The sequence below is a fragment of the Pongo abelii genome, chromosome 21, assembly GCF_028885655.2.
Source record: "Pongo abelii isolate AG06213 chromosome 21, NHGRI_mPonAbe1-v2.0_pri, whole genome shotgun sequence".
In the NCBI taxonomy this organism is placed as follows: domain Eukaryota; kingdom Metazoa; phylum Chordata; class Mammalia; order Primates; family Hominidae; genus Pongo; species Pongo abelii.
In genome coordinates this window covers 20,276,575-20,287,121 of record NC_072006.2, presented here as the reverse complement: position 1 = coordinate 20,287,121, position 10,547 = coordinate 20,276,575, and the positions used below count along the sequence as shown (strand labels likewise).

The following is a 10,547-nucleotide window of genomic DNA, read 5'->3' as shown; positions in this document are numbered from 1 at the left end:
CCCACCCCATCCATCCATCCATCCATCCATCCATCAACCCACCCACCCACCCACAGTTCCCTCCCTGCAAACCTGCTTCCACCCAAAACTCCCTCCCCTAGCTCCCTCTACCGAAACCTCCATCCACCCAAATCTCCCTCCATCCATATCCACCCATTTATTTAGGCATTAACAAACTAACTAACTAACTAACTTTTCTGTATAAGCATTTGAAGACTCTGAGCCTGTTGCTGGGGTTACAGAAATAAGACATGGTCTTGCCTTCAAGTTGCTCAGTCTTGTGTCTGAGACTGACATGTAAGCAGAAATTCATATATAGTGTGATGAGTGCCATCACTGGAGAACATTCAAGCGGAGAGGAGAAGATTGCTTTTGGAGTGGGGAGCTCTTCACAGAATTGACATTTGCTAGGAGGGGTGGAGACTTACCAAGGAGTTGGGGTGGGCTGAAATGGGAGTGCCTACTGACAGCACTTACTGACAGCGTGGTAGGGACAAATGTACAGCAAGGGGGAGGGGGTCCTACATAGACTAGGAGTGGCAGGCAGGTTGGGAGAGAGTGCAGGAGCTGGGTCACAAGGGCCCGCAGAAGCCTTGCTGCAGGGTTTGGGTTTTACTCTGCAGGAGATGAGGAATGTGGAGAAGGGGTGTGATAACAATTGGAATTGCATTTTGAAAAATAATTCTGCTTGCTCTTCGGTGAATGGACCAGAGGAAGTGAAATGAAGAAAAGAGACCAAATGGGAGGCTGTTGTTGTGGTCCAGGAAGGGGGTGTTGATAGCAGGAGATGCTGGTGGCCAGAGCCAGGGCGGGCAGTCACTGGTCAGCAGAGGATGCCCTATGGTAAGTGGTGTTGGCAGAGGGTGAGGAAGAGGAACGGGGATGGATTCGAGACAACACTCAGGCGTCTAGGCTGGGGGCTGTGGTGGTGCTGGGGCCACCTGGAGCCGTGGGAATTGGGCTGCAGGCTTGACAGGAACGGTCATGGCGTGATTGTGGCAGGTGGACAGTGGGTGCTGTGTTCACTTTTAGGTGTCTGTGAGATGCTCAGGCAGAAAGGCCTCGCGGGTAGATGAAACACGTCTGAAGCTCAGGTATGAACTGCAAGAAGAAGATGGAGTGGATACTAGCGATGTGAGGGTGATGGAGGCAGAGACAGGGAGGTGACTGGCGGCAGCCACAGAACTCCTTGGAGCCTCCGCAGATGCCCCAGCTCATACACTAACAGTTCTAATAGCCAAGTCAGTATTGGTTCATATGGAGGCTTCTGAGGAGTTAAAAATGTTCTGCAGTTCCACAGGAACTGCTGGTAATTTGAGTCTCTTCTATATCATTTCTGGATAATTAATGTTTGAGGTCAAATGCAGGACCTCACATCAGGTGATTTTTGGCCCGATGCTAGCCCACCAGGGCCTCTCTGATTTGCTGTCAATAGATACGCCTTCCCTCCCAGCCCTGTGCCCCTCCTGCGTGGTGCGTCCCGCGAGGGTCCGCCTGTGCCCATCCCGTGTGGTTGGTCCTGCGAGGGTCCGCCTGTAGGCTGCTGATCAACGTTGACTAGAACAGTACCTGGGGGCAGCTTCCCTCAGGGGCGCAGGGACTGGGCACTGGGGATTTTCCTTTGGGGGTGGTCTGTACCCCTGTGAACCCGCCTTTAGGTATCTGGGGACCTCCTAGCACTCTCCCTTGGGCACCAGGATGCTGGCACCAGGGCCTTCCTGTCATCCTGACAGCCCCTAGAAAATGCACAGGCAGAGGTCCTGTGGTTGGTGTGCTGCCAGCTGGCCTCCATGCACCCAATCTAACTCGTGATTTTGGTCCCTCTGAGAGGTGAAGCCAGCTGGGCTTCTGGATGGGGTAGGGTCTTGGAGAACTTTTGTGTCTAGCTAAAGGATTGTAAATGCACCAATCAGTGCTCTGTATCTAACTAAAGGATTGTAAACGTACCAATCAGCACTCTGTAAAATGGACCAATCAGCACTCTGTAAAATGGACCAGTCAGCAGGATGTGGGCAGGGCCAAATAAGGGAATAAAAGCCGACCACCTGAGCCAGCAGGGGCAACCCACTTGGGTCCTCTTCCATGCTGAGGAGGCCTTGTTCTTTGGCTCTTCACAATAAATCTTGCTGCTGCTGCCTCTTTGGGTCTCTACTACCTTTATGAGCTATGACACTCACTGCACCAGGATTTGTGACTTCATTCCTTAAGTCAGTGAGACCACGAACCCACCAGAAGGAACAAACAATTTTGGATGCACCACCTTTAAGAGCTGTAACACTCACTGCGAAGGTCTGCAGCTTCACTCCTGAAGTCAGCGAGACCACGAACCCACTGGAAGGAAGAAACTCTGGACACACCTGAACATCTGAAGGAACAAACTCCAGACACATCATCTTTAAGAACTGTAACATCGTGAGGGTCTGCGGCTTCATTCTTGAAGTCAGCCAGACCAAGAACCCACTGGAAGGAACCAATTCCGGACACACCTCTTCCCTTCATTTGACGGATTTGGAAGTTGGAAGGCTGTGGGCTGCCCATTTCTTTCAGGATGAGAGTGTGGAGGAAAGTCCCCTCTCTTTGTAGGGCACTGTGGAAACCCAAATTGCAAGGTCATCTCTTCGTTATTTGTGAAAGAATGGACAATTGTGTAAGTGGTTAGAAATCTTTAATTTCACATTTCTTAAACATCAGGTTTTCAAAAACGGGTAGGTCAATCGTTGGAGGAACTGTGTGTGGGCATGGGGCTGGGTTGGTGGGCAGTGCCACCTGGCATGGGGAGCAGGCACCGTGTGTGCGCTTAGTGGGCCCTGAGGGCTTGGGAGGAGGGAGCAGTGCAGGGACCTGCAGTGGCATGATGGTGCCAGAGTTGACATGGCTCGTCTTTCACATTCGCAAGAGGCAAGGCAACTTTCTGTGGACAAGTAATATTTCCCAATGGAGGGTTAGCAGGTTGAAAAGCTGTAAATGGGCACAAACCATGTATCCTCTGCCCCCTGAGTCCTTGGGAGGGTGAGATGTGGAGTTCAGGCCACACCCAGACAGAAGGAAGTGCGAGGGGCGCCCCTGTCTGCCTCTCCGCTTTCTTTCCTGGGACCTCTGCACCTCTGCAGCATCCCTCATCTCATCCTGCTTTGTGCCCTGGAATATGGACAAGGGATTCAGCACCCAGGGCTGCAGGGCCTCCCTCGCCCCTTGTGGTGGGAGCACGTCTTTTATCCTCCGTCCGAAGGTGAAGGTGTGATAATGGCAGTCCCCTACCCGCAACAAGCCTGAAGATGACACCCACTCACTCCCACTCCTCAGGATGGGATGGCCCCTTTTCGGCCACCATCTTCACGGCCCTGAGCGCTGGGTGGTGGGCTCTTTAGGGACATCTGGCCCCAGGCAGCAGGCAGGGACAGACTCTGGAGAGGTCTTCACAGAGCTCAGGAGGCCACAGAGGGTGGTACTTGCCCTGCAGGTGTTTAAAGACTAGATGTAGGAAGGGAGCAGATATAGAGGAGGTAGCTCAGAGAGCTGGGGGATGGTGCTTCAGGGCTACCCTGTCCTTTAAGCTCATTTTCTTTAATTTTTGATTCATTAGCATAACTATCTCAAGCATCTCCTCTTTCAAAGGCTAGGCTCTCCTCTTTCATGTGTTACTGTAATCACCCAACAGGTGCTTCCTGCCACAGCACAAACCAAATCAGCTCACTGAGACCAGGGTATTGAAGAAAAGAAGAGTTTAATGAACGCCAGGTCAGCGATATGGAAGGTGAAGGTTTCACTCAGTCTCTCTGAAGGCTCAGAGGTCAGAGTTTTCAAGGATGGTTTGGTGGGCAGAGGGCTGGGGAATGGGTGCTGCTGATTGGCTGGGATGCAATCATAGGGGTGTGGAAAATGGTCCTCCTTCATGGAATCTGCCTCTGAATGGGGACCACAGGACTGATTGGGTCATGAGCCATGAGTCCACCTCTGGGTGGGGTCAGTCAGTTGCCAGAATGCAAAAATCTGAAAATTATCTCAAAAGACCAATCTTAAGTTCTATAGTAGTGATGTCATCTGCAGCAGCAATTGGTTAAGTTGCAAGTCTGGTGACCTTCAGAACAATGGCTGGTATTAGTTAACTACATCTATATCTTAATCCCTCTTATAACCCTAACTGTGGCCTTTCATTAGTTTTACGAAGCTGATTTAGTTTTGGGAAGGACTCTTATCATCCTTGTTTTAAGGTTAAACTATAAACTAAATTCCTTCCAAACTTAGCTTGGCTTATGCCAAGGAATGACCAAGGACAGCTTGGAGTTAGAAGCAAGATGGAGTCAACTATGTCAGATTTCTCTCGCTGTCAAAATTTTGCAAAGGTAATTTCATTATGTCTAAAATTGTCATGATTTAAAAACACCAGACAGCAAGTCCCTTCAGTCAGTTGAGTAAAAACAATCATTTGAGATAATGAGCAGATAAGTTAGCTACAGGGCACTTTCTCCCATTTTCACTTAGTGGTTTTTCCTTAGGTAACTCAGAGTAACAGATATGGCAAGCCATTTAACCCTGGGGCATGGAAGTGTCTTAAAGACCTCCTGGTCTGGTTCTCTGATTTTACGGATGAGGAAACAGAACCAGAGATGGGATGTGATTTGTCCAAAGGCTCCGTGTCTTATTCAGGGGGCACAGTGACCAGGCCAGCTTTCTGACTCCTTGTCTTGTGCCTTCCTAGCTAATAGGTGAAAGCAGCCCCGTCAGTTTTACGGAGTGGATGCACATATGGGTGTTTGTGGCACTGAGAGGCTGTGAGGAACCCCCATATAGGCAGACCACCCACTGGAGCTCTGTTGGCTTCTGAAATCCTTTCATCAGAGAGATCTGTTACGGGAGTAACCAAAGGACATGTCTGTGTTGTATCTCTCATTGACAGTTTACCACAGAAGGATATTGAGGGCTCTGTGACTTGGTCTTGCTACATTCACCCAACAAGTGGTGCAAAGAGAGATGAGGGCATCAGCGCTGGGAAGAGGGGAGGGTTCTTGGCAGAAGCAGGGAGCATCCAACAAGCTGGGGCTTGGGGTCTTGACAGGGGAGAAAGTCAGTGCCCATGCTATAGGTCACAGTGAAACTGACACAGGTGCCCCAAGGAGGGACCTCCAGTGCAGGCAGAGAAGGCCTTGCCTGTAGAGAATTTTACAACAATAATAAAACTGTCTGACATCTCTCTGCTTGTTGTTATGACTGTGCACTGGCAATACTAAACAGTGTCAGTGATAAAATATTGCTTCCTGAAAAAAACCTCTTGTTGGTCTAAGCTCTAAACAATTGCTTTGATTATTGTTGAATATATATATATATATACAATGTGTATTGAGAAATGAAGAAATTCCAAGCTCCCTCAACTGACTGAATGGATCCCCTCTTGGCCAATGGAACGCCAGGGGAACCTTGGAAGCTGAATTCAAGGCCATGGTGAGATGGGAGATCAGACGTAACCTCACTAACCCCTCCCTTGTGAACAGCTGTTAGGTTTTCTTCCCTAAGAGTTAAACAGAAACTAGGCCTTTCAAAAGACTGCTAGCTGATCTTCCCAGGTACAAAGCAAAGACAAAGCACGAGATTAAGCTCATCATTCCTTCACCCTCCCCAAGACCTCTGCTTCCTCCATTTCCTTTTTCTTCAAATGTTCACCTTATCTTAGGTAAAATGTAGATTTACTTGGCATTAACTCAAATCTCACAAATATGTAATCATTTCTCTCACTGCTGTCCCCCTCCTTTTTAAGGAAAATGTCTATATAAGAACCCCCCTAAGAACTTCTTTGGATAAAAGAGCCACAGATGCCTCTGTGACTTGACTTTCTCCTGAGCACATCCTCCAGCTGGCTCAAAAAGCCTTGGTGATTTGAGAGTTATGCTGCAATCACTCATTTTGGTTGTCAGTTTGTATATTATATATAAGCTTCAAATTAACAGACATGTATTATCCATTAAAAAAGTATTTTCTACAGAACAGTTAATTGGAGAACTCTCACCTACAGAGGCAGCCCCTGGCACACCTAGATTTAGCCATCTGATTTTGTTTTGAGGGTCCATCCACAGCCATGCAGGATTATTTGAGCTTGACTCGGGTGTGTCTTTGCAGTTGATGGCTTCAAACCCCATAGTCCTCCACATTCCTGTGTTTACATTGTTGGTTCTGTAATCACCCAATGTGTTCTTCCTGGCTACTGCACAGACAAAACCAATTCACTGAGGCCATGGTATTGCAGTAGAGAAAGAGTTTAATTGATGCAGGGCCTCTGAGAGGGAGGACTGGAGTCATCACTTGAATCAGACTCCCTGAGAACTCAGAGGCTAGGGTTTTTATGGATAACTGGGTAAGTAGGGGACTAGGGAATTAGTACTGCTGACTAGCTGGGGATTAATTAATAGGGATGTGGAAAATGGTCCTCATGCACTGAGTCTACCTCTGGGTGGGGCCACAGGACAAGTTGAGTCATGGGTTCAGATGGGCTCAGTTAGTGGCCAGAATGCAAATATCTGAAAAGCATCTCAAAAGGCCAATCTTAGATTTTACAATAAGTAATGTTACCTATAGGAACAATTGGGGAAATCACAAATCTTGTGACCTCTGGCCACATGACTCCTGAGCAGTAAGGGATTATAGGAACTATGCTGACATCTTAGCAGAATTCAGCCCTCTCCTGTAATGCTAATCTCATTGCCTTTTAGTAGTTTCAGTCCCTGAGCCAGGAGGGAGTTAATTTTGGAGAGGGACTTTTATCCTTGCCTCCAAGTTAAACCATAAGCCAAATTCCTCTCATGGTTATCTTGGCCCATACCCAGGAATGAGTGAAGACAGCCCGCCTGTGAGGCTAGAAGCAAGATGGAGTTGGCCATGCTAGATTTCTGTCACTGTCATAATCTTTGCAGAGGTGGTTTCAATTCTAAATAAAACATGATTGCAATGTATCTGTAAAGGCAATGAAGAGAACTTGAGTTATTAATTCTGTCATTCTATGTGACCATTCAGTTTTAATTTATGATTAAAATTTAAAACAGTGAAATAGAGAATGACTTTTGAGGTTTTCTTTTCCTTTTTTTTTTTTTTTTTTTGGTAAGAGCAAATTTTGGTTCTTATGTAAAGCTAAAAGGAGGAGACTGAAACACAAAATATAACTTAAAGAATTTACTTGAGTCAAGGTGAGGAGAGCTACCTGAAAGACTCAGCCTCAAGTAACCGTGGCTCTGAGCTCCATTTGGCCTTTGTTACAAGCAGGTTTTTAAAGGCAAAAAAAGTAGCAGGGGACAGGGAGGCGGCTGATACAAAGTTGTTTGTCAGGGATTCTCACTGGTTTACAGAAATAACATTGATTAGTGATGGGCCGTACATTGTTAAGCTGTATGTAGGGTGTGGGTAATAGTGTCTGGTGTGGCATTATTCAGTTAATTTACAGCTACTTGTGTCGTTAGGAAGTGGTTTCAGGAGATGTTCACATAGCTCAAAGTTGGGTAGGATGCGATTGCTGTCTCATTTAACTCTCTCTGGATCTGACAATTTAAAAGGACTTGCATTCGTCAGGCAAAAGTTCTTTTGTTTTCTCCCAGGAAATATTTTGCTGAATTTGATTAATAACATTAGCAGAAATTTCTGCTTCCATTCAAACTGTTAATCTTAAATCTAAAGAACAAACCAAGAAAATAATGATTATTACTGATTATCACATGACTGTTTACCTTTAAAGTTAAGTTTATTGAGGTATAATTTGCACAGATTAAAACTCACCCTTTTTAGATGAACAATTTGATGATTTCTCTTGGGTTAGAACCTAAGAGTCTAACTACGGGGTTGTATGGTAAATATATGTGAAATCGCCTTTGCAAAATTATGACAGTGAGAGAAATCTGACAGAGTCGACTCCATCTTGCTTCTAACTCGAAGCTGTCTTTGGTCATTCCTTGGCATAGGCCAAGCTAACTTTGGGAAAAATTTAGTTTATAGTTTAACTTTAAAGCAAGGACGATAATAGCTCTTCCCCCAAACTAAGGCACCTTTGTAAAACTAATGAAAGGCCACAAGCTTAGGATTTTGAGAGGGGCTGAATTCTGCTAAGATGCAGGTGTAGTTAACCAATACTAGCCATTGTTCCAGAAGTCACAAGATGTGTGACTTCACAGTTACTCCTGTAGATGACATTCTTATTGTAGAACCCAAGATTGGCCTTTTGAGATTTTTTTCCCCCAGACTTCTGCATTTCTGATAACTAGGTGATGCTACCTAGACTTGAGGCTTGTGACTCAATGGTCCCATGCCCCCCCTCTAAAGAGGTGGATTCAGTGCACAAGAACTGTTTTCCACACCCGTATGATTTTATCCCCAGCCGGGCAGCAGCACCCATTCCTTAGACCCTGGCCCACCAAACAGCCCTTGAAAAACCATAACCTCTGAGCCTTCTAGGAGAATGATTGAGTGATAACTTGAGTTATCCTGCATGGCTGGCCTGGCGTTAATTAAACTCTTTATTTACTGCAATGGCATGGTCTCAGCAAATTGATTTTGTCTGTATAATGGGCTGGAAGAACCCACTGGGCAATTACATATACTTAACTTTATTAGAAACTGCCAAGCTCTTTTTGAAAATGTGGTACTACTTACATTCCCACCAGCCAAGTATGAAAGTTCCATTTGCTTCATACCTCACCATCACTTGTCATTATCAGTATTCTTCTGTTTAAATTATATATATATATAGCCATACATAGCCACATATATATAGCCATATATAGCCACATATATATATATAGCCATATATAGCCACATATATATATAGCCATATGTATATATAGCCACACATATATATATATATGTATATGCATATGTATGTATGTATGTATATGATATGGGGTCTCTCTTTGTCATCCAGGCTGGAATGCTGTGGTGCAATCATAGCTCACTGCAGCCTCGACCTCTCGGGCTTAAGCGACCCTCCCACTTCAGCCTCCTGTGTAGTTGAGACTAAAATCATGCGCTACCATACCTGGCTATTGTTTTTAAATTTTTAAAATTTTGTTAGAGATGAGGTCTTGCTATATTTCCTAGGCTGGTCCTGAACTTCTGTGCTCAAGCAATCATCCTGCCTCAGTCTCCCAAAGTGTTGGGATTACAGGCATAAGCCACTGCCCCCAGCTTGCTGTCTGTACTCTTAATTTTAATCATTTTAGTGTGAGGTGAGGTGAGGGCTCATTTGCATTTCCCTCTTGCCTAGTGATGCAGAGCCTCTGACTACCCATAGCTCTTCTAAATGGAGTGTCTCCTCAAATCTTTTCCCATCTTTTTAAGTTAGACTGTTTGTTTTCTTATTGTTGAGTTTCGAGATTTCTTTATATACATTCAGATACAATTCCTTTATCAGGTATGCAGGCCTTAATCAGTAAATATTTTCTCTCAGTGTGTGGATTTTGATTTTCTTAATAGTGTCTCTTTGAAAAACAAAAGGTTTTCATTTTTATCAAGTCTAGTTTATCATTTTCTTCTTTTATGAGTCATTTTTGGTATTCTAGCCACAACTTTTCAAACCAACGTCACAAAATTTTTTCCTCATGTTTTCTTCTGGAAGTTTTGTAGTTTTAGCTTCTGCATTTAGTTTATGATTCATTTTGGTTTATTTTTGCATATGGTGGAAGGTAAGGGTTGAAATTATTTTAAGCATATGATTGTTCACTTGTTCCAGCACCATTTGAAGAGACTATCTTTTCCCTACTGGATTACCTTGGCAACTTTGTAAAAATCAATTAATTGCTGGGTGTGGTGGCTCACTCCTGTAATCCCAACACTTTGGGAGGCTGAGGCGGGGGGCCACCAGAGGTCGGGAGTTTGAGACCAGCCTGACCACCATGGAGAAACCCCATCTCTACTAAAAACGCAAATACTTAGCTGGGCATGGTGGCACATGCCTGTAATCCCAGTTACTTAGGAGGCTGAGGTAAGAGAATCGCTTGAACCTGGGAGGCAGAAGTTGCGGTGAGCCATGATCACGCCATGGCACTCCAGCCTGGGCAACAAGAGCGAAACTCCGTCTCCAAAAAAAAAAAAAAAATTGATCGTATATGCATAGTCTATTTCCAGAAAATTTTGTTCCACTGATATATATGATGACCTGTGCCAATACTATACTGTTTTTATTTTTGTAAATTTGTCATTGCTTATTACTGAAAACAATTCTATCATATAGAAGAGGTGGGTTTTAAAAACTGCTCTGCTCTGAATGTTAAGCACACCAAAGATATCACTAACTAGAAGAGATGAATACAAAGCAGATGAGAAGCTTCTGAGTGGAGAATCTGTAGCCTGACTCCCCCTGCAGCTCCCTGAGCAGAAACCAGAGGTACCCTAGCCTGGGGGAGAAGGACTGTGGTCCCCTACCCCATGGCAAGAAGCTCTGTTTGGAGCAGTTCCTGGTGTGGCCATGGGCTTGGTGCTGGGGAAGACCCTGGAGAGCTCTGGTCCCTGCAGGGTTTGAACCAAGGGGAAGAGATGCTCCATGCCATGAAATCGGTGGGAGATTAGAGTTTCCATGA

General features: G+C 45.3%; 1 long non-coding RNA gene across 1 annotated transcript; it reads left to right on the top strand.

Moving 5' to 3' along the window:
• The first annotated feature begins 2,233 nt into the window (after nt 1-2,233).
• On the top strand, nt 2,234-5,191 carry LOC134760787 (uncharacterized). Its single transcript, XR_010138761.1, has 3 exons — nt 2,234-2,647; nt 3,659-3,790; nt 4,246-5,191. It is a non-coding gene; the product is annotated as an uncharacterized LOC134760787 (long non-coding RNA).
• The last annotated feature ends 5,356 nt before the right edge of the window (nt 5,192-10,547 follow it).